Raw genomic sequence first — 25072 nt, forward strand, 5'->3', positions numbered from 1 at the left:
AAACTCAAATGAATTGACTCTGAGCAAGTTCATCACAGGCTGAAAAGATCATTTTGCAGTCACAAAGAAAATTGTTTGTGAGATGTTTATGGGAAATAAGCCCTGCAGCAAGTGTACAGTCAACTCTCAAAATTTGATTCTGTATATACTTCAATAACCATCAAAGCTTGAAACAGGTTCAAAAACATGATGAACACTCCAAGTGGCATAAGACAGCTGGGCCAGTGCCGCAATGGATAACGCGTCTGACTACGGATTAGAAGATTGAAGGTTCGACTCCTGCCTGGCTCGTTTAAGTTGCCGTGATCGTGTAGAGGTTAGTACTCTGCGTTGTGGCCACAGCAACCCCAGTTCGAATCCGAGTCAGGGCATTTTCATTTTATTTCTCACACATCCATTTCTTTACAATATTGAAGGTAAGGACAATTGAAGAAACTAAGTAGATTCTTTGAATGTGCTTGCACAATTTGTCTTTACTGCTTATTGTGAAGCTATCTTTCCATACTTTGAATCATTTCTTGATCATTTCTTTGTGAATCATTTTCTTGAAATCTGGAAAGCTGACATAAATTCCTGAATACAGGAAACTCAAATGAATGGACTCTGAGCAACTTCATCACAGGCTTTAAAGATAATTTTGCAGTCACAAAGAAAATTGTTTGTGAGATGTTTATGGGAAATAAGCCCTGCAGCAAGTGTACAGTCAACTCTCAGACTTTGATTCTGTATATACTTCAATAACCATCAAAGCTTGAAACAGGTTCAAAAACATGATGAATACTCCAAGAGGAATAAGGCAGCTGGGCCAGTGGCGCAATGGATAACGCGTCTGACTACAGATCAGAAGATTGAAGGTTCGACTCCTACCTGGCTCGTTTAAGTTGCCGTGATCGTATAGTGGTTAGTACTCTGCGTTGTGGCCGCAGCAACCCCGGTTCGAATCCGGGTCACGGCATTTTCATTTTATTTCTCACACATCCATTTCTTTACAATATTGAAGGTAAGGACAATTGAAGAAACTAAGCAGATTCTTTGAATGTGCTTGCACAATTTGTCTTTACTGCTTATTGTGAAGCTATCTTTCCATATTTGAATCATTTCTTGATCATTTCTTTGTGAATCATTTTCTTGAAATCTGGAAAGCTGACATAAATTCCTGAATACAGGAAACTCAAATGAATTGACTCTGAGCAAGTTCATCACAGGCTGAAAAGATCATTTTGCAGTCACAAAGAAAATTGTTTGTGAGATGTTTATGGGAAATAAGCCCTGCAGCAAGTGTACAGTCAACTCTCAAAATTTGATTCTGTATATACTTCAATAACCATCAAAGCTTGAAACAGGTTCAAAAACATGATGAAAACTCCAAGTGGCATAAGACAGCTGGGCCAGTGGCGCAATGGATAACGCGTCTGACTACGGATCAGAAGATTGTAGGTTCGACTCCTACCTGGCTCATTTAAGTTGCCGTGATCGTAAAGTGGTTAGTACTCTGCGTTGTGGCCGCAGCAACCCCAGTTCGAATCTGGGTCATGGCATTTTCATTTTATTTCTCACACATCCATTTCTTTACAATATTGAAGGTAAGGACAATTGAAGAAACTAAGCAGATTCTTTAAATGTGCTTGCACAATTTGTCTTTACTGCTTATTGTGAAGCCATCTTTCCATACTTTGAATCATTTCTTGATCATTTCTTTGTGAATCATTTTCTTGAAATCTGGAAAGCTGACATAAATTCCTGAATACAGGAAACTCAAATGAATGGACTCTGAGCAAGTTCATCACAGGCTGAAAAGATCATTTTGCAGTCACAAAGAAAATTGTTTGTGAGATGTTTATGGGAAATAAGCCCTGCAGCAAGTATACAGTCAACTCTCAAAATTTGATTCTGTATATACTTCAATAACCATCAAAGCTTGAAACAGGTTCAAAAACATGGTGAACACTCCAAGTGGCATAAGACAGCTGGGCCAGTGGCGCAATGGATAACACGTCTGACTACGGATCAGAAGATTGTAGGTTCGACTCCTAGCTGGCTCGTTTAAGTTGCTGTGATCGTATAGTGGTTAGTACTCTGCGTTGTGGCCGCAGCAACCCCGGTTCGAATCCAGGTCACTGAATTTTCATTTTATTTCTCACACATCCATTTCTTTACAATATTGAAGGTAAGGACAATTGAAGAAACTAAGCAGATTCTTTGAATGTGCTTGCACAATTTGTCTTTACTGCTTATTGTGAAGCCATCTTTCCATACTTTGAATCATTTCTTGATCATTTCTTTGTGAATCATTTTCTTGAAATCTGGAAAGCTGACATAAATTCCTGAATACAGGAAACTCAAATGAATGGACTCTGAGCAAGTTCATCACAGGCTGAAAAGATCATTTTGCAGTCACAAAGAAAATTGTTTGTGAGATGTTTATGGGAAATAAGCCCTGCAGCAAGTGTACAGTCAACTCTCAAAATTTGATTCTGTATATACTTCAATAACCATCAAAGCTTGAAACAGGTTCAAAAACATGATGAACACTCCAAGTGCCATAAGACAGCTGGGCCAGTGGCGCAATGGATAACGCGTCTGACTACGGATCAGAAGATTGAAGGTTCGACTTCTACCTGGCTCGTTTAAGTTGCCGTGATCATATAGTGGTTAGTACTCTGCGTTGTGGCCGCAGCAACCCCGGTTCGAGTCCGGGTCACGGCATTTTCATTTTATTTCTCACACATCCATTTCTTTACAATATTGAAGGTAAGGACAATTGAAGAAACTAAGTAGATTCTTTGAATGTGCTTGCACAATTTGTCTTTACTGCTTATTGTGAAGCTATCTTTCCATACTTTGAATCATTTCTTGATCATTTCTTTGTGAATCATTTTCTTGAAATCTGGAAAGCTGACATAAATTCCTGAATACAGGAAACTCAAATGAATGGACTCTGAGCAAGTTCATCACATGCTGAAAAGATCATTTTGCAGTCACAAAGAAAATTGTTTGTGAGAAGTTTTTGGGAAATAAGCCCTGCAGCAAGTGTACAGTCAACTCTCAAAATTTGATTCTGTATATACTTAAATAACCATCAAAGCTTGAAACAGGTTCAAAAACATGATGAACACTCCAAGTGGCATTAGACAGCTGGGCCAGTGGTGCAATGGATAACGCGTCTGACTACGGATCAGAAGATTGTAGGTTCGACTCCTACCTGGCTCGTTTAAGTTGCCGTGATCGTATAGTGGTTAGTACTCTGCGTTGTGGCCGCAGAAACCCCGGTTCAAATCTGGGTCACGGCATTTTCATTTTATTTCTCACACATCCATTTCTTTACCATATTGAAGGTAAGGACAATTGAAGAAACTAAGCAGATTCTTTGAATGTGCTTGCACAATTTGTCTTTACTGCTTATTGTAAAGCTATCTTTCCATACTTTGAATCATTTCTTGATCATTTCTTTGTGAATAATTTTCTTGAAATCTGGAAAGCTGACATAAATTCCTGAATACAGGAAACTCAAATGAATTGACTCTGAGCAAGTTCATCACAGGCTGAAAAGATCATTTTGCAGTCACAAAGAAAATTGTTTGTGAGATGTTTATGGGAAATAAGCCCTGCAGCAAGTGTACAGTCAACTCTCAAAATTTGATTCTGTATATACTTCAATAACCATCAAAGCTTGAAACAGGTTCAAAAACATGATGAACACTCCAAGTGGCATAAGACAGCTGGGCCAGTGCCGCAATGGATAACGCGTCTGACTACGGATTAGAAGATTGAAGGTTCGACTCCTGCCTGGCTCGTTTAAGTTGCCGTGATCGTGTAGAGGTTAGTACTCTGCGTTGTGGCCACAGCAACCCCAGTTCGAATCCGAGTCAGGGCATTTTCATTTTATTTCTCACACATCCATTTCTTTACAATATTGAAGGTAAGGACAATTGAAGAAACTAAGTAGATTCTTTGAATGTGCTTGCACAATTTGTCTTTACTGCTTATTGTGAAGCTATCTTTCCATACTTTGAATCATTTCTTGATCATTTCTTTGTGAATCATTTTCTTGAAATCTGGAAAGCTGACATAAATTCCTGAATACAGGAAACTCAAATGAATGGACTCTGAGCAACTTCATCACAGGCTATAAAGATAATTTTGCAGTCACAAAGAAAATTGTTTGTGAGATGTTTATGGGAAATAAGCCCTGCAGCAAGTGTACAGTCAACTCTCAGACTTTGATTCTGTATATACTTCAATAACCATCAAAGCTTGAAACAGGTTCAAAAACATGATGAATACTCCAAGAGGAATAAGGCAGCTGGGCCAGTGGCGCAATGGATAACGCGTCTGACTACGGATCAGAAGATTGAAGGTTCGACTCCTACCTGGCTCGTTTAAGTTGCCGTGATCGTATAGTGGTTAGTACTCTGCGTTGTGGCCGCAGCAACCCCGGTTCGAATCCGGGTCACGGCATTTTCATTTTATTTCTCACACATCCATTTCTTTACAATATTGAAGGTAAGGACAATTGAAGAAACTAAGCAGATTCTTTGAATGTGCTTGCACAATTTGTCTTTACTGCTTATTGTGAAGCTATCTTTCCATATTTGAATCATTTCTTGATCATTTCTTTGTGAATCATTTTCTTGAAATCTGGAAAGCTGACATAAATTCCTGAATACAGGAAACTCAAATGAATTGACTCTGAGCAAGTTCATCACAGGCTGAAAAGATCATTTTGCAGTCACAAAGAAAATTGTTTGTGAGATGTTTATGGGAAATAAGCCCTGCAGCAAGTGTACAGTCAACTCTCAAAATTTGATTCTGTATATACTTCAATAACCATCAAAGCTTGAAACAGGTTCAAAAACATGATGAAAACTCCAAGTGGCATAAGACAGCTGGGCCAGTGGCGCAATGGATAACGCGTCTGACTACGGATCAGAAGATTGTAGGTTCGACTCCTACCTGGCTCATTTAAGTTGCCGTGATCGTAAAGTGGTTAGTACTCTGCGTTGTGGCCGCAGCAACCCCAGTTCGAATCCGGGTCATGGCATTTTCATTTTATTTCTCACACATCCATTTCTTTACAATATTGAAGGTAAGGACAATTGAAGAAACTAAGCAGATTCTTTAAATGTGCTTGCACAATTTGTCTTTACTGCTTATTGTGAAGCCATCTTTCCATACTTTGAATCATTTCTTGATCATTTCTTTGTGAATCATTTTCTTGAAATCTGGAAAGCTGACATAAATTCCTGAATACAGGAAACTCAAATGAATGGACTCTGAGCAAGTTCATCACAGGCTGAAAAGATCATTTTGCAGTCACAAAGAAAATTGTTTGTGAGATGTTTATGGGAAATAAGCCCTGCAGCAAGTATACAGTCAACTCTCAAAATTTGATTCTGTATATACTTCAATAACCATCAAAGCTTGAAACAGGTTCAAAAACATGATGAACACTCCAAGTGCCATAAGACAGCTGGGCCAGTGGCGCAATGGATAACGCGTCTGACTACGGATCAGAAGATTGAAGGTTCGACTCCTACCTGGCTCGTTTAAGTTGCCGTGATCGTATAGTGGTTAGTACTCTGCGTTGTGGCCGCAGCAACCCCGGTTCGAGTCCGGGTCACAGCATTTTCATTTTATTTCTCACACATCCATTTCTTTACAATATTGAAGGTAAGGACAATTGAAGAAACTAAGTAGATTCTTTGAATGTGCTTGCACAATTTGTCTTTACTGCTTATTGTGAAGCTATCTTTCCATACTTTGAATCATTTCTTGATCATTTCTTTGTGAATCATTTTCTTGAAATCTGGAAAGCTGACATAAATTCCTGAATACAGGAAACTCAAATGAATGGACTCTGAGCAAGTTCATCACATGCTGAAAAGATCATTTTGCAGTCACAAAGAAAATTGTTTGTGAGAAGTTTTTGGGAAATAAGCCCTGCAGCAAGTGTACAGTCAACTCTCAAAATTTGATTCTGTATATACTTAAATAACCATCAAAGCTTGAAACAGGTTCAAAAACATGATGAACACTCCAAGTGGCATTAGACAGCTGGGCCAGTGGTGCAATGGATAACGCGTCTGACTACGGATCAGAAGATTGTAGGTTCGACTCCTACCTGGCTCATTTAAGTTGCCGTGATCGTAAAGTGGTTAGTACTCTGCTTTGTGGCCGCAGCAACCCCAGTTCGAATCCGGGTTATGGCATTTTCATTTTATTTCTCACACATCCATTTCTTTACAATATTGAAGGTAAGGACAATTGAAGAAACTAAGCAGATTCTTTGAATGTGCTTGCACAATTTGTCTTTACTGCTTATTGTGAAGCCATCTTTCCATACTTTGAATCATTTCTTGATCATTTCTTTGTGAATCATTTTCTTGAAATCTGGAAAGCTGACATAAATTCCTGAATACAGGAAACTCAAATGAATGGACTCTGAGCAAGTTCATCACAGGCTTAAAAGATCATTTTGCAGTCACAAAGAAAATTGTTTGTGAGATGTTTATGGGAAATAAGCCCTGCAGCAAGTGTACAGTCAACTCTCAAAATTTGATTCTGTATATACTTCAATAACCATCAAAGCTTGAAACAGGTTCAAAAACATGGTGAACACTCCAAGTGGCATAAGACGGCTGGGCCAGTGGCGCAATGGATAACGCGTCTGACTACGGATCAGAAGATTGTAGGTTCGACTCCTACCTGGCTCGTTTAAGTTGCCGTGATCGTAAAGTGGTTAGTACTCTGCGTTGTGGCCGCAGCAACCCCAGTTCGAATCCGGGTCACGGCATTTTCATTTTATTTCTCACACATCCATTTCTTTACAATATTGAAGGTAAGGACAATTGAAGAAACTAAGCAGATTCTTTGAATGTGCTTGCACAATTTGTCTTTACTGCTTATTGTGAAGCTATCTTTCCATACTTTGAATCATTTCTTGATCATTTCTTTGTGAATCATTTTCTTGAAATCTGGAAAGCTGACATAAATTCCTGAATACAGGAAACTCAAATGAATGGACTCTGAGCAAGTTCATCACATGCTGAAAAGATCATTTTGCAGTCACAAAGAAAATTGTTTGTGAGATGTTTATGGGAAATAAGCCCTGCAGCAAGTGTACAGTCAACTCTCAAAATTTGATTCTGTATATACTTCAATAACCATCAAAGCTTGAAACAGGTTCAAAAACATGATGAACACTCCAAGTGGCATAAGACAGCTGGGCCAGTGGCGCAATGGATAACGCGTCTGACTACGGATCAGAAGATTGAAGGTTCGACTCCTACCTGGCTCGTTTAAGTTGCCGTGATCGTATAGTGGTTAGTACTCTGCGTTGTGGCCGCAGCAACCCCGGTTCGAATCCAGGTCACTGCATTTTCATTTTATTTCTCACACATCCATTTCTTTACAATATTGAAGGTAAGGACAATTGAAGAAACTAAGCAGATTCTTTGAATGTGCTTGCACAATTTGTCTTTACTGCTTATTGTGAAGCCATCTTTCCATACTTTGAATCATTTCTTGATCATTTCTTTGTGAATCATTTTCTTGAAATCTGGAAAGCTGACATAAATTCCTGAATACAGGAAACTCAAATGAATGGACTCTGAGCAAGTTCATCACAGGCTGAAAAGATCATTTTGCAGTCACAAAGAAAATTGTTTGTGAGATGTTTATGGGAAATAAGCCCTGCAGCAAGTGTACAGTCAACTCTCAAAATATGATTCTGTATATACTTCAATAACCATCAAAGCTTGAAACAGGTTCAAAAACATGATGAACACTCCAAGTGCCATAAGACAGCTGGGCCAGTGGCGCAATGGATAACGCGTCTGACTACGGATCAGAAGATTGAAGGTTCGACTCCTACCTGGCTCGTTTAAGTTGCCGTGATCGTATAGTGGTTAGTACTCTGCGTTGTGGCCGCAGCAACCCCGGTTCGAATCCGGGTCACGGCATTTTCATTTTATTTCTCACACATCCATTTCTTTACAATATTGAAGGTAAGGACAATTGAAGAAACTAAGTAGATTCTTTGAATGTGCTTGCACAATTTGTCTTTACTGCTTATTGTGAAGCTATCTTTCCATACTTTGAATCATTTCTTGATCATTTCTTTGTGAATCATTTTCTTGAAATCTGGAAAGCTGACATAAATTCCTGAATACAGGAAACTCAAATGAATGGACTCTGAGCAAGTTCATCACATGCTGAAAAGATCATTTTGCAGTCACAAAGAAAATTGTTTGTGAGAAGTTTTTGGGAAATAAGCCCTGCAGCAAGTGTACAGTCAACTCTCAAAATTTGATTCTGTATATACTTAAATAACCATCAAAGCTTGAAACAGGTTCAAAAACATGATGAACACTCCAAGTGGCATTAGACAGCTGGGCCAGTGGTGCAATGGATAACGCGTCTGACTACGGATCAGAAGATTGTAGGTTCGACTCCTACCTGGCTCGTTTAAGTTGCCGTGATCGTATAGTGGTTAGTACTCTGCGTTGTGGCCGCAGCAACCCCGGTTCAAATCTGGGTCACGGCATTTTTATTTTATTTCTCACACATCCATTTCTTTACAATATTGAAGGTAAGGACAATTGAAGAAACTAAGCAGATTCTTTGAATGTGCTTGCACAATTTGTCTTTACTGCTTATTGTAAAGCTATCTTTCCATACTTTGAATCATTTCTTGATCATTTCTTTGTGAATAATTTTCTTGAAATCTGGAAAGCTGACATAAATTCCTGAATACAGGAAACTCAAATGAATTGACTCTGAGCAAGTTCATCACAGGCTGAAAAGATAATTTTGCAGTCACAAAGAAAATTGTTTGTGAGATGTTTATGGGAAATAAGCCCTGCAGCAAGTGTACAGTCAACTCTCAAAATTTGATTCTGTATATACTTCAATAACCATCAAAGCTTGAAACAGGTTCAAAAACATGATGAACACTCCAAGTGCCATAAGACAGCTGGGCCAGTGGCGCAATGGATAACGCGTCTGACTACGGATCAGAAGATTGAAGGTTCGACTCCTACCTGGCTCGTTTAAGTTGCCGTGATCGTATAGTGGTTAGTACTCTGCGTTGTGGCCGCAGCAACCCCGGTTCGAATCCGGGTCATGGCATTTTCATTTTATTTCTCACACATCCATTTCTTTGCAATATTGAAGGTAAGGACAATTGAAGAAACTAAGTAGATTCTTTGAATGTGCTTGCACAATTTGTCTTTACTGCTTATTGTGAAGCTATCTTTCCATACTTTGAATCATTTCTTGATCATTTCTTTGTGAATCATTTTCTTGAAATCTGGAAAGCTGACATACATTCCTGAATACAGGAAACTCAAATGAATGGACTCTGAGCAAGTTCATCACATGCTGAAAAGATCATTTTGCAGTCACAAAGAAAATTGTTTGTGAGAAGTTTTTGGGAAATAAGCCCTGCAGCAAGTGTACAGTCAACTCTCAAAATTTGATTCTGTATATACTTAAATAACCATCAAAGCTTGAAACAGGTTCAAAAACATGATGAACACTCCAAGTGGCATTAGACAGCTGGGCCAGTGGTGCAATGGATAACGCGTCTGACTACGGATCAGAAGATTGTAGGTTCGACTCCTACCTGGCTCGTTTAAGTTGCCGTGATCGTATAGTGGTTAGTACTCTGCGTTGTGGCCGCAGCAACCCCGGTTCAAATCTGGGTCACGGCATTTTTATTTTATTTCTCACACATCCATTTCTTTACAATATTGAAGGTAAGGACAATTGAAGAAACTAAGCAGATTCTTTGAATGTGCTTGCACAATTTGTCTTTACTGCTTATTGTAAAGCTATCTTTCCATACTTTGAATCATTTCTTGATCATTTCTTTGTGAATAATTTTCTTGAAATCTGGAAAGCTGACATAAATTCCTGAATACAGGAAACTCAAATGAATTGACTCTGAGCAAGTTCATCACAGGCTGAAAAGATAATTTTGCAGTCACAAAGAAAATTGTTTGTGAGATGTTTATGGGAAATAAGCCCTGCAGCAAGTGTACAGTCAACTCTCAAAATTTGATTCTGTATATACTTCAATAACCATCAAAGCTTGAAACAGGTTCAAAAACATGATGAACACTCCAAGTGGCATAAGACAGCTGGGCCAGTGGTGCAATGGATAACGCGTCTGACTACGGATTAGAAGATTGAAGGTTCGACTCCTGCCTGGCTCGTTTAAGTTGCCGTGATCGTGTAGTGGTTAGTACTCTGCGTTGTGGCCACAGCAACCCCAGTTCGAATCCGGGTCACGGCAGTTTCATTTTATTTCTCACACATCCATTTCTTTACAATATTGAAGGTAAGGACAATTGAAGAAACTAAGTAGATTCTTTGAATGTGCTTGCACAATTTGTCTTTACTGCTTATTGTGAAGCTATCTTTCCATACTTTGAATCATTTCTTGATCATTTCTTTGTGAATCATTTTCTTGAAATCTGGAAAGCTGACATAAATTCCTGAATACAGGAAACTCAAATGAATGGACTCTGAGCAAGTTCATCACAGGCTGAAAAGATCATTTTGCAGTCACAAAGAAAATTGTTTGTGAGATGTTTATGGGAAATAAGCCCTGCAGCAAGTGTACAGTCAACTCTCAAAATTTGATTCTGTATATACTTCAATAACCATCAAAGCTTGAAACAGGTTCAAAAACATGGTGAACACTCCAAGTGGCATAAGACAGCTGGGCCAGTGGCGCAATGGATAACGCGTCTGACTACGGATCAGAAGATTGTAGGTTCGACTCCTACCTGGCTCGTTTAAGTTGCCGTGATCATAAAGTGGTTAGTACTCTGCGTTGTGGCCACAGCAACCCCAGTTCGAATCCGGGTCACGGCATTTTCATTTTATTTCTCACACATCCATTTCTTTACAATATTGAAGGTAAGGACAATTGAAGAAACTAAGCAGATTCTTTGAATGTGCTTGCACAATTTGTCTTTACTGCTTATTGTGAAGCTATCTTTCCATACTTTGAATCATTTCTTGATCATTTCTTTGTGAATCATTTTCTTGAAATCTGGAAAGCTGACATAAATTCCTGAATACAGGAAACTCAAATGAATGGACTCTGAGCAAGTTCATCACATGCTGAAAAGATCATTTTGCAGTCACAAAGAAAATTGTTTGTAAGATGTTTATGGGAAATAAGCCCTGCAGCAAGTGTACAGTCAACTCTCAAAATTTGATACTGTATATACTTCAATAACCATCAAAGCTTGAAACAGGTTCAAAAACATGATGAACACTCCAAGTAGCATAAGACAGCTGGGCCAGTGGCGCAATGGATAACGCGTCTGACTACGGATCAGAAGATTGTAGGTTCGACTCCTAGCTGGCTCGTTTAAGTTGCCGTGATCGTATAGTGGTTAGTACTCTGCGTTGTGGCTGCAGCAACCCCGGTTCGAATCTAGGTCACTGCATTTTCATTTTATTTCTCACACATCCATTTCTTTACAATATTGAAGGTAAGGACAATTGAAGAAACTAAGCAGATTCTTTGAATGTGCTTGCACAATTTGTCTTTACTGCTTATTGTGAAGCCATCTTTCCATACTTTGAATCATTTCTTGATCATTTCTTTGTGAATCATTTTCTTGAAATCTGGAAAGCTGACATAAATTCCTGAATACAGGAAACTCAAATGAATTGACTCTGAGCAAGTTCATCACAGGCTGAAAAGATCATTTTGCAGTCACAAAGAAAATTGTTTGTGAGAAGTTTTTGGGAAATAAGCCCTGCAGCAAGTGTACAGTCAACTCTCAAAATTTGATTCTGTATATACTTAAATAACCATCAAAGCTTGAAACAGGTTCAAAAACATGATGAATACTCCAAGAGGAATAAGGCAGCTGGGCCAGTGGCGCAATGGATAACGCGTCTGACTACGGATCAGAAGATTGAAGGTTTGATCCTACCTGGCTCGTTTAAGTTGCCGTGATCGTATAGTGGTTAGTACTCTGCGTTGTGGCCGCAGCAACCCCGGTTCGAGTCCGGGTCACGGCATTTTCATTTTATTTCTCACACATCCATTTCTTTACAATATTGAAGGTAAGGACAATTGAAGAAACTAAGTAGATTCTTTGAATGTGCTTGCACAATTTGTCTTTACTGCTTATTGTGAAGCTATCTTTCCATACTTTGAATCATTTCTTTGTGAATCATTTTCTTGAAATCTGGAAAGCTGACATAAATTCCTGAATACAGGAAACTCAAATGAATGGACTCTGAGCAAGTTCATCACATGCTGAAAAGATCATTTTGCAGTCACAAAGAAAATTGTTTGTGAGAAGTTTTTGGGAAATAAGCCCTGCAGCAAGTGTACAGTCAACTCTCAAAATTTGATTCTGTATATACTTAAATAACCATCAAAGCTTGAAACAGGTTCAAAAACATGATGAACACTCCAAGTGGCATTAGACAGCTGGGCCAGTGGTGCAATGGATAACGCGTCTGACTACGGATCAGAAGATTGTAGGTTCGACTCCTACCTGGCTCGTTTAAGTTGCCGTGATCGTATAGTGGTTAGTACTCTGCGTTGTGGCCGCAGCAACCCCGGTTCAAATCTGGGTCACGGCATTTTCGTTTTATTTCTCAAACATCCATTTCTTTACAATATTGAAGGTAAGGACAATTGAAGAAACTAAGCAGATTCTTTGAATGTGCTTGCACAATTTGTCTTTACTGCTTATTGTAAAGCTATCTTTCCATACTTTGAATCATTTCTTGATCATTTCTTTGTGAATAATTTTCTTGAAATCTGGAAAGCTGACATAAATTCCTGAATACAGGAAACTCAAATGAATTGACTCTGAGCAAGTTCATCACAGGCTGAAAAGATCATTTTGCAGTCACAAAGAAAATTGTTTGTGAGATGTTTATGGGAAATAAGCCCTGCAGCAAGTGTACAGTCAACTCTCAAAATTTGATTCTGTATATACTTCAATAACCATCAAAGCTTGAAACAGGTTCAAAAACATGATGAACACTCCAAGTGGCATAAGACAGCTGGGCCAGTGGCGCAATGGATAACGCTTCTGACTACGGATTAGAAGATTGAAGGTTCGACTCCTACCTGGCTCGTTTAAGTTGCCGTGATCGTGTAGTGGTTAGTACTCTGCGTTGTGGCCGCAGCAACCCCAGTTCGAATCCGGGTCACGGCATTTTCATTTTATTTCTCACACATCCATTTCTTTACAATATTGAAGGTAAGGACAATTGAAGAAACTAAGTAGATTCTTTGAATGTGCTTGCACAATTTGTCTTTACTGCTTATTGTGAAGCTATCTTTCCATACTTTGAATCATTTCTTGATCATTTCTTTGTGAATCATTTTCTTGAAATCTGGGAAGCTGACATAAATTCCTGAATACAGGAAACTCAAATGAATGGACTCTGAGCAACTTCATCACAGGCTGAAAAGATAATTTTGCAGTCACAAAGAAAATTGTTTGTGAGATGTTTATGGGAAATAAGCCCTGCAGCAAGTGTACAGTCAACTCTCAGACTTTGATTCTGTATATACCTCAATAACCATCAAAGCTTGAAACAGGTTCAAAAACATGATGAATACTCCAAGAGGAATAAGGCAGCTTGGCCAGTGGCGCAATGGATAACGCGTCTGACTACGGATCAGAAGATTGAAGGTTCGACTCCTAGCTGGCTCGTTTAAGTTGCCGTGATCGTATAGTGGTTAGTACTCTGCGTTGTGGCAGCAGCAACCCCGGTTCGAATCCGGGTCACGGCATTTTCATTTTATTTCTCACACATCCATTTCTTTACAATATTGAAGGTAAGGACAATTGAAGAAACTAAGCAGATTCTTTGAATGTGCTTGCACAATTTGTCTTTACTGCTTATTGTGAAGCTATCTTTCCATACTTTGAATCATTTCTTGATCATTTCTTTGTGAATCATTTTCTTGAAATCTGGAAAGCTGACATAAATTCCTGAAAACAGGAAACTCAAATGAATTGACTCTGAGCAAGTTCATCACAGGCTGAAAAGATCATTTTGCAGTCACAAAGAAAATTGTTTGTGAGATGTTTATGGGAAATAAGCCCTGCAGCAAGTGTACAGTCAACTCTCAAAATTTGATTCTGTATATACTTCAATAACCATCAAAGCTTGAAACAGGTTCAAAAACATGATGAAAACTCCAAGTGGCATAAGACAGCTGGGCCAGTGGCGCAATGGATAACGCGTCTGACTACGGATCAGAAGATTGTAGGTTCGACTCCTACCTGGCTCATTTAAGTTGCCGTGATCGTAAAGTGGTTAGTACTCTGCTTTGTGGCCGCAGCAACCCCAGTTCGAATCCGGGTCATGGCATTTTCATTTTATTTCTCACACATCCATTTCTTTACAATATTGAAGGTAAGGACAATTGAAGAAACTAAGCAGATTCTTTGAATGTGCTTGCACAATTTGTCTTTACTGCTTATTGTGAAGCCATCTTTCCATACTTTGAATCATTTCTTGATCATTTCTTTGTGAATCATTTTCTTGAAATCTGGAAAGCTGACATAAATTCCTGAATACAGGAAACTCAAATGAATGGACTCTGAGCAAGTTCATCACAGGCTGAAAAGATCATTTTGCAGTCACAAAGAAAATTGTTTGTGAGATGTTTATGGGAAATAAGCCCTGCAGCAAGTGTACAGTCAACTCTCAAAATTTGATTCTGTATATACTTCAATAACCATCAAAGCTTGAAACAGGTTCAAAAACATGATGAACACTCCAAGTGGCATAAGACAGCTGGGCCAGTGGCGCAATGGATAACGCGTCTGACTACGGATCAGAAGATTGTAGGTTCGACTCCTAGCTGGCTCGTTTAAGTTGCCGTGATCGTATAGTGGTTAGTACTCTGCGTTGTGGCCGCAGCAACCCCGGTTCGAATCCAGGTCACTGCATTTTCATTTTATTTCTCACACATCCATTTCTTTACAATATTGAAGGTAAGGACAATTGAAGAAACTAAGCAGATTCTTTGAATGTGCTTGCACAATTTGTCTTTACTGCTTATTGTGAAGCCATCTTTCCATACTTTGAATCATTTCTTGATCATTTCTTTGTGAATCATTTTCTTGAAATCTGGAAAGCTGACATAAATTCCTGAATACAGGAAACTCAAATGAATGGACTCTGAGCAAGTTCATCACAGGCTGAAAAGATCATTTTGCAGTCACAAAGAAAATTGTTTGTGAGATGTTTATGGGAAATAAGCCCTGCAGCAAGTGTACAGTCAACTCTCAAAATTTGATTCTGTATATACTTCAATAACCATCAAAGCTTGAAACAGGTTCAAAAACATGATGAACACTCCAAGTGGCATAAGACAGCTGGGCCAGTGGCGCAATGGATAACGCGTCTGACTACGGATCAGAAGATTGAAGGTTCGACTCCTACCTGGCTCGTTTAAGTTGCCGTGATCGTATAGTGGTTAGTACTCTGCGTTGTGGCCGCAGCAACCCAGGTTCGAGTCCGGGTCACGGCATTTTCATTTTATTTCTCACACATCCATTTCTTTACAATATTGAAGGTAAGGACAATTGAAGAAACTAAGTAGATTCTTTGAATGTGCTTGCACAATTTGTCTTTACTGCTTATTGTGAAGCTATCTTTCCATACTTTGAATCATTTCTTGATCATTTCTTTGTGAATCATTTTCTTGAAATCTGGAAAGCTGACATAAATTCCTGAATACAGGAAACTCAAATGAATGGACTCTGAGCAAGTTCATCACATGCTGAAAAGATCATTTTGCAGTCACAAAGAAAATTGTTTGTGAGAAGTTTTTGGGAAATAAGCCCTGCAGCAAGTGTACAGTCAACTCTCAAAATTTGATTCTGTATATACTTAAATAACCATCAAAGCTTGAAACAGGTTCAAAAACATGATGAACACTCCAAGTGGCATTAGACAGCTGGGCCAGTGGTGCAATGGATAACGCGTCTGACTACGGATCAGAAGATTGTAGGTTCGACTCCTACCTGGCTCGTTTAAGTTGCCGTGATCGTATAGTGGTTAGTACTCTGCGTTGTGGCCGCAGCAACCCCGGTTCAAATCTGGGTCACGGCATTTTCGTTTTATTTCTCAAACATCCATTTCTTTACAATATTGAAGGTAAGGACAATTGAAGAAACTAAGCAGATTCTTTGAATGTGCTTGCACAATTTGTCTTTACTGCTTATTGTAAAGCTATCTTTCCATACTTTGAATCATTTCTTGATCATTTCTTTGTGAATAATTTTCTTAAAATCTGGAAAGCTGACATAAATTCCTGAATACAGGAAACTCAAATGAATTGACTCTGAGCAAGTTCATCACAGGCTGAAAAGATCATTTTGCAGTCACAAAGAAAATTGTTTGTGAGATGTTTATGGGAAATAAGCCCTGCAGCAAGTGTACAGTCAACTCTCAAAATTTGATTCTGTATATACTTCAATAACCATCAAAGCTTGAAACAGGTTCAAAAACATGATGAACACTCCAAGTGGCATAAGACAGCTGGGCCAGTGGCGCAATGGATAACGCGTCTGACTACGGATTAGAAGATTGAAGGTTCGACTCCTACCTGGCTCGTTTAAGTTGCCGTGATCGTGTAGTGGTTAGTACTCTGCGTTGTGGCCGCAGCAACCCCAGTTCGAATCCGGGTCACGGCATTTTCATTTTATTTCTCACACATCCATTTCTTTACAATATTGAAGGTAAGGACAATTGAAGAAACTAAGTAGATTCTTTGAATGTGCTTGCACAATTTGTCTTTACTGCTTATTGTGAAGCTATCTTTCCATACTTTGAATCATTTCTTGATCATTTATTTGTGAATCATTTTCTTGAAATCTGGGAAGCTGACATAAATTCCTGAATACAGGAAACTCAAATGAATGGACTCTGAGCAACTTCATCACAGGCTGAAAAGATAATTTTGCAGTCACAAAGAAAATTGTTTGTGAGATGTTTATGGGAAATAAGCCCAGCAGCAAGTGTACAGTCAACTCTCAGACTTTGATTCTGTATATACCTCAATAACCATCAAAGCTTGAAACAGGTTCAAAAACATGATGAATACTCCAAGAGGAATAAGGCAGCTTGGCCAGTGGCGCAATGGATAACATGTCTGACTACGGATCAGAAGATTGAAGGTTCGACTCCTAGCTGGCTCGTTTAAGTTGCCGTGATCGTATAGTGGTTAGTACTCTGCGTTGTGGCCGCAGCAACCCCGGTTCGAATCCGGGTCACGGCATTTTCATTTTATTTCTCACACATCCATTTCTTTACAATATTGAAGGTAAGGACAATTGAAGAAACTAAGCAGATTCTTTGAATGTGCTTGCACAATTTGTCTTTACTGCTTATTGTGAAGCTATCTTTCCATACTTTGAATCATTTCTTGATCATTTCTTTGTGAATCATTTTCTTGAAATCTGGAAAGCTGACATAAATTCCTGAAAACAGGAAACTCAAATGAATTGACTCTGAGCAAGTTCATCACAGGCTGAAAAGATCATTTTGCAGTCACAAAGAAAATTGTTTGTGAGATGTTTATGGGAAATAAGCCCTGCAGCAAGTGTACAGTCAACTCTCAAAATTTGATTCTGTATATACTTCAATAACCATAAAAGCTTGAAACAGGTTCAAAAACATGATGAAAACTCCAAGTGGCATAAGACAGCTGGGCCAGTGGCGCAATGGATAACGCGTCTGACTACGGATCAGAAGATTGTAGGTTCGACTCTTACCTGGCTCATTTAAGTTGCCGTGATCGTAAAGTGGTTAGTACTCTGCTTTGTGGCCGCAGCAACCCCAGTTCGAATCCGGGTCATGGCATTTTCATTTTATTTCTCACACATCCATTTCTTTACAATATTGAAGGTAAGGACAATTGAAGAAACTAAGCAGATTCTTTGAATGTGCTTGCACAATTTGTCTTTACTGCTTATTGTGAAGCCATCTTTCCATACTTTGAATCATTTCTTGATCATTTCTTTGTGAATCATTTTCTTGAAATCTGGAAAGCTGACATAAATTCCTGAATACAGGAAACTCAAATGAATGGACTCTGAGCAAGTTCATCACAGGCTGAAAAGATCATTTTGCAGTCACAAAGAAAATTGTTTGTGAGATGTTTATGGGAAATAAGCCCTGCAGCAAGTGTACAGTCAACTCTCAAAATTTGATTCTGTATATACTTCAATAACCATCAAAGCTTGAAACAGGTTCAAAAACATGATGAACACTCCAAGTAGCATAAGACAGCTGGGCCAGTGGCGCAATGGATAACACGTCTGACTACGGATCAGAAGATTGTAGGTTCGACTCCTAGCTGGCTCGTTTAAGTTGCCGTGATCGTATAGTGGTTAGTACTCTGCGTTGTGGCCGCAGCAACCCCGGTTCGAATCCAGGTCACTGCATTTTCATTTTATTTCTCACACATCCATTTCTTTACAATATTGAAGGTAAGGACAATTGAAGAAACTAAGCAGATTCTTTGAATGTGCTTGCACAATTTGTCTTTACTGCTTATTGTGAAGCCATCTTTCCATACTTTGAATCATTTCTTGATCATTTCTTTGTGAATCATTTTCTTGAAATCTGGAAAGCTGACATAAATTCCTGAATACAGGAAACTCAAATGAATGGACTCTGAGCAAGTTCATCACAGGCTGAAAAGATCATTTTGCAGTCACAAAGAAAATTGTTTGTGAGATGTTTATGGGAAATAAGCCCTGCAGCAAGTGTACAGTCAACTCTCAAAATTTGATTCTGTATATACTTCAATAACCATCAAAGCTTGAAACAGGTTCAAAAACATGATGAACACTCCAAGTGACATTAGACAGCTGGGCCAGTGGTGCAATGGATAACGCGTCTGACTACGGATCAGAAGATTGTAGGTTCGACTCCTACCTGGCTCGTTTAAGTTGCCGTGATCGTATAGTGGTTAGTACTCTGCGTTGTGGCCGCAGCAACCCCGGTTCGAATCCGGGTCACGGTATTTTCATTTTATTTCTCACACATCCATTTCTTTACAATATTGAAGGTAAGGACAATTGAAGAAACTAAGCAGATTCTTTGAATGTGCTTGCACAATTTGTCTTTACTGCTTATTGTGAAGCTATCTTTCCATACTTTGAATCATTTCTTGATCATTTCTTTGTGAATCATTTTCTTGAAATCTGGAAAGCTGACATAAATTCCTGAATACAGGAAACTCAAATGAATGGACTCTGAGCAAGTTCATCACAGGCTGAAAAGATCATTTTGCAGTCACAAAGAAAATTGTTTGTGAGATGTTTATGGGAAATAAGCCCTGCAGCAAGTGTACAGTCAACTCTCAAAATTTGATTCTGTATATACTTCAATAACCATCAAAGCTTGAAACAGGTTCAAAAACATGATGAACACTCCAAGTGGCATAAGACAGCTGGGCCAGTGGCGCAATGGATAACGCGTCTGACTACGGATCAGAAGATTGAAGGTTCGACTCCTACCTGGCTCGTTTAAGTTGCCGTGATCGTATAGTGGTTAGTACTCTGCGTTGTGGCCGCAGCAACCCCAGTTCGAATCTGGGTCACGGCATTTTCATTTTATTTCTCACACATCCATTTCTTTACAATATTGAAGGTAAGGACAATTGAAGAAACTAAGCAGATTCTTTGAATGTGCTTGCACAATTTGTCTTTACTGCTTATTGTGAAGCTATCTTTCCATACTTTGAATCATTTCTTGATCATTTCTTTGTGAATCATTTTCTTGAAATCTGGAAAGCTGACATAAATTCCTGAATACAGGAAACTCAAATGAATGGACTCTGAGCAAGTTCATCACAGGCTGAAAATATAATTTTGCAGTCACAAAGAAAATTGTTTGTGAGATCTTTATGGGAAATAAGCCCTGCAGCAAGTGTACAGTCAACTCTCAAAATTTGATTCTGTATATACTTCAATAACCATCAAAGCTTGAAACAGGTTCAAAAACATGATGAACACTCCAAGTGGCATAAGACAGCTGGGCCAGTGGTGCAATGGATAACGCGTCTGACTACGGATCAGAAGATTGTAGGTTCGACTCCTACCTGGCTCGTTTAAGTTGCCGTGATCGTATAGTGGTTAGTACTCTGCGTTGTGGCCGCAGCAACCCCGGTTCGAATCCGGGTCACGGTATTTTCATTTTATTTCTCACACATCCATTTCTTTACAATATTGAAGGTAAGGACAATTGAAGAAACTAAGCAGATTCTTTGAATGTGCTTGCACAATTTGTCTTTACTGCTTATTGTGAAGCTATCTTTCCATACTTTGAATCATTTCTTGATCATTTCTTTGTGAATCATTTTCTTGAAATCTGGAAAGCTGACATAAATTCCTGAATACAGGAAACTCAAATGAATGGACTCTGAGCAAGTTCATCACAGGCTGAAATTATAATTTTGCAGTCACAAAGAAAATTGTTTGTGAGATCTTTATGGGAAATAAGCCCTGCAGCAAGTGTACAGTCAACTCTCAAAATTTGATTCTGTATATACTTCAATAACCATCAAAGCTTGAAACAGGTTAAAAAACATGATGAACACTCCAAGTGGCATAAGACAGCTGGGCCAGTGGCGTAATGGATAACGCGTCTGACTACGGATCAACAGATTGTAGGTTCGACTCCTACCTGGCTCGTTTAAGTTGCCGTGATCGTATAGTGGTTAGTACTTTGCGTTGTGGCCGCAGCAACCCCGGTTCGAATCTGGGTCACGGCATTTTCATTTTATTTCTCACACATCCATTTGTTTACAATATTGAAGGTAAGGACAATTGAAGAAACTAAGCAGATTCTTTGAATGTGCTTGCACAATTTGTCTTTACTGCATATTGTGAAGCTATCTTTCCATACTTTGAATCATTTCTTAATCATTTCTTTGTGAATCATTTTCTTGAAATCTGGAAAGCTGACATAAATTCCTGAATACAGGAAACTCAAATGAATGGACTCTGAGCAAGTTCATCACAGGCTGAAAAGATCATTTTGCAGTCACAAAGAAAATTGTTTGTGAGATGTTTATGGGAAATAAGCCCTGCAGCAAGTGTACTGTCAACTCTCAAAATTTGATTCTGTATATACTTCAATAACCATCAAAGCTTGAAACAGGTTCAAAAACATGATGAACACTCCAAGTGGCATAAGACAGCTGGGCCTGTGGCGCAATGGATAACACGTCTGACTACGGATCAGAAGATTGAAGGTTCGACTCCTGCCTGGCTCGTTTAAGTTGCCGTGATCGTATAGTGGTTAGTACTCTGCGTTGTGGCCGCAGCAACCTGGTTCGAATCCTGGTCACGGCATTTTCATTTTATTTCTCACACATCCATTTCTTTACAATATTGAAGGTAAGGACAAATGAAGAAACTAAGTAGATTCTTTGAATGTGCTTGCACAATTTGTCTTTACTGCTTATTGTGAAGCTATCTTTCCATACTTTGAATCATTTTTTGAATATTTCTTTGTGAATCATTTTCTTGAAATCTGGAAAGCTGACATAAATTCCTGAATACAGGAAACTCAAATGAATGGACTCTGAGCAAGTTCATCACAGGCTGAAAAGATCATTTTGCAGTCACAAAGAAAATTGTTTGTGAGATGTTTATGGGAAATAAGCCCTGCAGCAAGTGTACAGTCAACTCTCAAAATTTGATTCTGTATATACTTCAATAACCATCAAAGCTTGAAACAGGTTCAAAAACATGATGAACACTCCAAGTGGCATAAGACAGCAGGGCCAGTGGCCCAATGGATAACGCGTCTGACTACGGATCAGAAGATTGAAGGTTCGACTCCTACCTGGATTGTTTAAGTTGCTGTGATCGTATAGTGGTTAGTACTCTGCGTTGTGGCCGCAGCAACCCCGGTTCGAATCCGGGTCACGGCATTTTCATTTTATTTCTCACACATCCATTTCTTTACAATATTGAAGGTAAGGACAATTGAAGAAACTAAGTAGATTCTTTGAATGTGCTTGCACAATTTGTCTTTACTGCTTATTGTGAAGCTATCTTTCCATACTTTGAATCATTTCTTGATCATTTCTTTGTGAATCATTTTCTTGAAATCTGGAAAGCTGACATAAATTCCTGAATACAGGAAACTCAAATGAATGGACTCTGAGCAAGTTCATCACAGGCTGAAAAGATCATTTTGCAGTCACAAAGAAAATTGTTTGTGAGATGTTTATGGGAAATAAGCCCTGCAGCAAGTGTACAGTCAACTCTCAAAATTTGATTCTGTATATACTTGAATAACCATCAAAGCTTGAAACAGGTTCAAAAACATGATGAACACTCCAAGTGGCATAAGACAGCTGGGCCAGTGGCGCAATGGATAACGCGTCTGACTACGGATCAGAAGATTGTAGGTTCGACTCCTACCTGGCTCGTTTAAGTTGCCGTGATTGTATAGTGGTTAGTACTCTGCGTTGTGGCCGCAGCAACCCCAGTTCGAATCCGTGTCACGGCATTTTCATTTTATTTCTCACACATCCATTTCTTTACAATATTGAAGGTAAGGACAATTGAAGAAACTAAGCAGATTCTTTGAATGTGCTTGCACAATTTGTCTTTACTGCTTATTGTGAAGCTATCTTTCCATACTTTGAATCATTTTTTGAATATTTCTTTGTGAATCATTTTCTTGAAATCTGGAAAGCTGACATAAATTCCTGAATACAGGAAACTCAAATGAATGGACTCTGAGCAAGTTCATCACAGGCTGAAAAGATAATTTTGCAGTCACAAAGAAAATTGTTTGTGAGATGTTTATGGGAAATAAGCCCTGCAGCAAGTGTACAGTCAACTCTCAAAATTTGATTCTGTATATACTTGAATAACCATCAAAGCTTGAAACAGGTTCAAAAACATGATGAACACTCCAAGTGGCATAAGACAGCTGGGCCAGTGGCGCAATGGATAACGCGTCTGACTACGGATCAGAAGATTGAAGGTTCGACTCCTACCTGGATTGTTTAAGTTGCTGTGATCGTATAGTGGTTAGTACTCTGCGTTGTGGCCGCAGCAACCCCGGTTCGAATCCGGGTCACGGCATTTTCATTTTATTTCTCACACATCCATTTCTTTACAATATTGAAGGTAAGGACATATGAAGAAACTAAGTAGATTCTTTGAATGTGCTTGCACAATTTGTCTTTACTGCTTATTGTGAAGCTATCTTTCCATACTTTGAATCATTTCTTGATCATTTCTTTGTGAATCATTTTCTTGAAATCTGGAAAGCTGACATAAATTCCTGAATACAGGAAACTCAAATGAATGGACTCTGAGCAACTTCATCACAGACTGAAAAGATCATTTTGCAGTCACAAAGAAAATTGGTTGTGAGATGTTTATGGGAAATAAGCCCTGCAGCAAGTGTACAGTCAACTCTCAAAATTTGATTCTGTATATACTTGAATAACCATCAAAGCTTGAAACAGGTTCAAAAACATGATGAACACTCCAAGTGGCATAAGACAGCTGGGCCAGTGGCGCAATGGATAACGCGTCTGACTACGGATCAGAAGATTGTAGGTTCGACTCCTACCTGGCTCGTTTAAGTTGCTGTGATCGTAAAGTGGTTAGTACTCTGCGTTGTGGCCGCAGCAACCCCGGTTCGAATCCGGGTTACGGCATTTTCATTTTATTTCTCACACATTCATTTCTTTACAATATTGAAGGTAAGGACAATTGAAGAAACTAAGTAGATTCTTTGAATGTGCTTGCACAATTTGTCTTTACTGCTTATTGTGAAGCTATCTTTCCATACTTTGAATCATTTCTTGATCATTTCTTTGTGAATCATTTTCTTGAAATCTGGAAAGCTGACATAAATTCCTGAATACAGGAAACTCAAATGAATGGACTCTGAGCAAGTTCATCACAGGCTGAAAATATAATTTTGCAGTCACAAAGAAAATTGTTTGTGAGATCTTTATGGGAAATAAGCCCTGCAGCAAGTGTACAGTCAACTCTCAAAATTTGATTCTGTATATACTTCAATAACCATCAAAGCTTGAAACAGGTTCAAAAACATGATGAACACTCCAAGTGGCATTAGACAGCTGGGCCAGTGGCGCAATGGATAACGCGTCTGACTACGGATCAGAAGATTGTAGGTTCGACTCCTACCTTGCTCGTTTAAGTTGCCGTGATCGTATAGTGGTTAGTACTCTGCGTTGTGGCCGCAGCAACCCCGGTTCGAATCCAGGTCACTGCATTTTCATTTTATTTCTCACACATCCATTTCTTTACAATATTGAAGGTAAGGACAATTGAAGAAACTAAGTAGATTCTTTGAATGTGCTTGCACAATTTGTCTTTACTGCTTATTGTGAAGCTATCTTTCCATACTTTGAATCATTTCTTGATCATTTCTTTGTGAATCATTTTCTTGAAATCTGGAAAGCTGACATAAATTCCTGAATACAGGAAACTCAAATGAATGGACTCTGAGCAAGTTCATCACAGGCTGAAAAGATCATTTTGCAGTCACAAAGAAAATTGTTTGTGAGATGTTTATGGGAAATAAGCCCTGCAGCAAGTGTACAGTCAACTCTCAAAATTTGATTCTGTATATACTTCAATAACCATCAAAGCTTGAAACAGGTTCAAAAACATGATGAACACTCCAAGTGGCATAAGACAGCATGGCCAGTGGCGCAATGGATAACACGTCTGACTACAGATCAGAAGATTGAAGGTTCGACTCCTGCCTGGCTCGTTTCAGTTGCCATGATCGTATAGTGGTTAGTACACTGCGTTGTGGCCGCAGCAACCTGGTTCGAATCCTGGTCACAGCATTTTCATTTTATTTCTCACACATCCATTTCTTTACAATATTGAAGGTAAGGACATATGAAGAAACTAAGTAGATTCTTTGAATGTGCTTGCACAATTTGTCTTTACTGCTTATTGTGAAGCTATCTTTCCATACTTTGAATCATTTCTTGATCATTTCTTTGTGAATCATTTTCTTGAAATCTGGAAAG

General features: G+C 38.9%; 39 non-coding genes across 39 annotated transcripts; all 39 read left to right on the forward strand.

Moving 5' to 3' along the window:
• Window positions 1-802: 802 nt before the first annotated feature.
• On the forward strand, window positions 803-875 carry TRNAC-ACA (transfer RNA cysteine (anticodon ACA)). The gene has a single exon. It is a non-coding gene; the product is annotated as a tRNA-Cys (tRNA).
• An 8-nt stretch (window positions 876-883) lies between these two features.
• On the forward strand, window positions 884-955 carry TRNAH-GUG (transfer RNA histidin (anticodon GUG)). Its single transcript has one exon. It is a non-coding gene; the product is annotated as a tRNA-His (tRNA).
• Window positions 956-1385: 430 nt separating this feature from the next.
• Window positions 1386-1458, forward strand: TRNAR-ACG (transfer RNA arginine (anticodon ACG)). Its single transcript has one exon. It is a non-coding gene; the product is annotated as a tRNA-Arg (tRNA).
• Window positions 1459-3137: 1679 nt separating this feature from the next.
• TRNAR-ACG (transfer RNA arginine (anticodon ACG)) lies at window positions 3138-3210 on the forward strand. Its single transcript has one exon. It is a non-coding gene; the product is annotated as a tRNA-Arg (tRNA).
• An 8-nt stretch (window positions 3211-3218) lies between these two features.
• On the forward strand, window positions 3219-3290 carry TRNAH-GUG (transfer RNA histidin (anticodon GUG)). Its single transcript has one exon. It is a non-coding gene; the product is annotated as a tRNA-His (tRNA).
• A 1015-nt stretch (window positions 3291-4305) lies between these two features.
• On the forward strand, window positions 4306-4378 carry TRNAR-ACG (transfer RNA arginine (anticodon ACG)). The gene has a single exon. It is a non-coding gene; the product is annotated as a tRNA-Arg (tRNA).
• An 8-nt stretch (window positions 4379-4386) lies between these two features.
• Window positions 4387-4458, forward strand: TRNAH-GUG (transfer RNA histidin (anticodon GUG)). The gene has a single exon. It is a non-coding gene; the product is annotated as a tRNA-His (tRNA).
• A 430-nt stretch (window positions 4459-4888) lies between these two features.
• On the forward strand, window positions 4889-4961 carry TRNAR-ACG (transfer RNA arginine (anticodon ACG)). Its single transcript has one exon. It is a non-coding gene; the product is annotated as a tRNA-Arg (tRNA).
• A 511-nt stretch (window positions 4962-5472) lies between these two features.
• On the forward strand, window positions 5473-5545 carry TRNAR-ACG (transfer RNA arginine (anticodon ACG)). Its single transcript has one exon. It is a non-coding gene; the product is annotated as a tRNA-Arg (tRNA).
• Window positions 5546-6056: 511 nt separating this feature from the next.
• Window positions 6057-6129, forward strand: TRNAR-ACG (transfer RNA arginine (anticodon ACG)). The gene has a single exon. It is a non-coding gene; the product is annotated as a tRNA-Arg (tRNA).
• Window positions 6130-6640: 511 nt separating this feature from the next.
• On the forward strand, window positions 6641-6713 carry TRNAR-ACG (transfer RNA arginine (anticodon ACG)). Its single transcript has one exon. It is a non-coding gene; the product is annotated as a tRNA-Arg (tRNA).
• A 511-nt stretch (window positions 6714-7224) lies between these two features.
• Window positions 7225-7297, forward strand: TRNAR-ACG (transfer RNA arginine (anticodon ACG)). The gene has a single exon. It is a non-coding gene; the product is annotated as a tRNA-Arg (tRNA).
• Window positions 7298-7808: 511 nt separating this feature from the next.
• TRNAR-ACG (transfer RNA arginine (anticodon ACG)) lies at window positions 7809-7881 on the forward strand. The gene has a single exon. It is a non-coding gene; the product is annotated as a tRNA-Arg (tRNA).
• An 8-nt stretch (window positions 7882-7889) lies between these two features.
• Window positions 7890-7961, forward strand: TRNAH-GUG (transfer RNA histidin (anticodon GUG)). The gene has a single exon. It is a non-coding gene; the product is annotated as a tRNA-His (tRNA).
• A 431-nt stretch (window positions 7962-8392) lies between these two features.
• Window positions 8393-8465, forward strand: TRNAR-ACG (transfer RNA arginine (anticodon ACG)). The gene has a single exon. It is a non-coding gene; the product is annotated as a tRNA-Arg (tRNA).
• A 511-nt stretch (window positions 8466-8976) lies between these two features.
• TRNAR-ACG (transfer RNA arginine (anticodon ACG)) lies at window positions 8977-9049 on the forward strand. Its single transcript has one exon. It is a non-coding gene; the product is annotated as a tRNA-Arg (tRNA).
• Window positions 9050-9057: 8 nt separating this feature from the next.
• Window positions 9058-9129, forward strand: TRNAH-GUG (transfer RNA histidin (anticodon GUG)). The gene has a single exon. It is a non-coding gene; the product is annotated as a tRNA-His (tRNA).
• A 431-nt stretch (window positions 9130-9560) lies between these two features.
• Window positions 9561-9633, forward strand: TRNAR-ACG (transfer RNA arginine (anticodon ACG)). Its single transcript has one exon. It is a non-coding gene; the product is annotated as a tRNA-Arg (tRNA).
• Window positions 9634-10728: 1095 nt separating this feature from the next.
• On the forward strand, window positions 10729-10801 carry TRNAR-ACG (transfer RNA arginine (anticodon ACG)). The gene has a single exon. It is a non-coding gene; the product is annotated as a tRNA-Arg (tRNA).
• Window positions 10802-11312: 511 nt separating this feature from the next.
• Window positions 11313-11385, forward strand: TRNAR-ACG (transfer RNA arginine (anticodon ACG)). The gene has a single exon. It is a non-coding gene; the product is annotated as a tRNA-Arg (tRNA).
• Window positions 11386-11976: 591 nt separating this feature from the next.
• Window positions 11977-12048, forward strand: TRNAH-GUG (transfer RNA histidin (anticodon GUG)). The gene has a single exon. It is a non-coding gene; the product is annotated as a tRNA-His (tRNA).
• Window positions 12049-12468: 420 nt separating this feature from the next.
• TRNAR-ACG (transfer RNA arginine (anticodon ACG)) lies at window positions 12469-12541 on the forward strand. Its single transcript has one exon. It is a non-coding gene; the product is annotated as a tRNA-Arg (tRNA).
• A 1679-nt stretch (window positions 12542-14220) lies between these two features.
• TRNAR-ACG (transfer RNA arginine (anticodon ACG)) lies at window positions 14221-14293 on the forward strand. The gene has a single exon. It is a non-coding gene; the product is annotated as a tRNA-Arg (tRNA).
• Window positions 14294-14804: 511 nt separating this feature from the next.
• TRNAR-ACG (transfer RNA arginine (anticodon ACG)) lies at window positions 14805-14877 on the forward strand. Its single transcript has one exon. It is a non-coding gene; the product is annotated as a tRNA-Arg (tRNA).
• A 511-nt stretch (window positions 14878-15388) lies between these two features.
• TRNAR-ACG (transfer RNA arginine (anticodon ACG)) lies at window positions 15389-15461 on the forward strand. Its single transcript has one exon. It is a non-coding gene; the product is annotated as a tRNA-Arg (tRNA).
• Window positions 15462-15972: 511 nt separating this feature from the next.
• Window positions 15973-16045, forward strand: TRNAR-ACG (transfer RNA arginine (anticodon ACG)). The gene has a single exon. It is a non-coding gene; the product is annotated as a tRNA-Arg (tRNA).
• A 1176-nt stretch (window positions 16046-17221) lies between these two features.
• Window positions 17222-17293, forward strand: TRNAH-GUG (transfer RNA histidin (anticodon GUG)). The gene has a single exon. It is a non-coding gene; the product is annotated as a tRNA-His (tRNA).
• Window positions 17294-17724: 431 nt separating this feature from the next.
• Window positions 17725-17797, forward strand: TRNAR-ACG (transfer RNA arginine (anticodon ACG)). The gene has a single exon. It is a non-coding gene; the product is annotated as a tRNA-Arg (tRNA).
• A 1095-nt stretch (window positions 17798-18892) lies between these two features.
• Window positions 18893-18965, forward strand: TRNAR-ACG (transfer RNA arginine (anticodon ACG)). Its single transcript has one exon. It is a non-coding gene; the product is annotated as a tRNA-Arg (tRNA).
• Window positions 18966-18973: 8 nt separating this feature from the next.
• On the forward strand, window positions 18974-19045 carry TRNAH-GUG (transfer RNA histidin (anticodon GUG)). The gene has a single exon. It is a non-coding gene; the product is annotated as a tRNA-His (tRNA).
• Window positions 19046-19476: 431 nt separating this feature from the next.
• Window positions 19477-19549, forward strand: TRNAR-ACG (transfer RNA arginine (anticodon ACG)). The gene has a single exon. It is a non-coding gene; the product is annotated as a tRNA-Arg (tRNA).
• Window positions 19550-19557: 8 nt separating this feature from the next.
• On the forward strand, window positions 19558-19629 carry TRNAH-GUG (transfer RNA histidin (anticodon GUG)). The gene has a single exon. It is a non-coding gene; the product is annotated as a tRNA-His (tRNA).
• Window positions 19630-20060: 431 nt separating this feature from the next.
• Window positions 20061-20133, forward strand: TRNAR-ACG (transfer RNA arginine (anticodon ACG)). The gene has a single exon. It is a non-coding gene; the product is annotated as a tRNA-Arg (tRNA).
• Window positions 20134-20141: 8 nt separating this feature from the next.
• TRNAH-GUG (transfer RNA histidin (anticodon GUG)) lies at window positions 20142-20213 on the forward strand. Its single transcript has one exon. It is a non-coding gene; the product is annotated as a tRNA-His (tRNA).
• Window positions 20214-21892: 1679 nt separating this feature from the next.
• TRNAH-GUG (transfer RNA histidin (anticodon GUG)) lies at window positions 21893-21964 on the forward strand. Its single transcript has one exon. It is a non-coding gene; the product is annotated as a tRNA-His (tRNA).
• A 431-nt stretch (window positions 21965-22395) lies between these two features.
• TRNAR-ACG (transfer RNA arginine (anticodon ACG)) lies at window positions 22396-22468 on the forward strand. The gene has a single exon. It is a non-coding gene; the product is annotated as a tRNA-Arg (tRNA).
• A 592-nt stretch (window positions 22469-23060) lies between these two features.
• On the forward strand, window positions 23061-23132 carry TRNAH-GUG (transfer RNA histidin (anticodon GUG)). Its single transcript has one exon. It is a non-coding gene; the product is annotated as a tRNA-His (tRNA).
• Window positions 23133-23563: 431 nt separating this feature from the next.
• Window positions 23564-23636, forward strand: TRNAR-ACG (transfer RNA arginine (anticodon ACG)). Its single transcript has one exon. It is a non-coding gene; the product is annotated as a tRNA-Arg (tRNA).
• A 511-nt stretch (window positions 23637-24147) lies between these two features.
• TRNAR-ACG (transfer RNA arginine (anticodon ACG)) lies at window positions 24148-24220 on the forward strand. Its single transcript has one exon. It is a non-coding gene; the product is annotated as a tRNA-Arg (tRNA).
• The last annotated feature ends 852 nt before the right edge of the window (window positions 24221-25072 follow it).

Source organism: Pseudophryne corroboree, chromosome 6, assembly GCF_028390025.1.
Source record: "Pseudophryne corroboree isolate aPseCor3 chromosome 6, aPseCor3.hap2, whole genome shotgun sequence".
Classification (NCBI taxonomy): Eukaryota; Metazoa; Chordata; class Amphibia; order Anura; family Myobatrachidae; genus Pseudophryne; species Pseudophryne corroboree.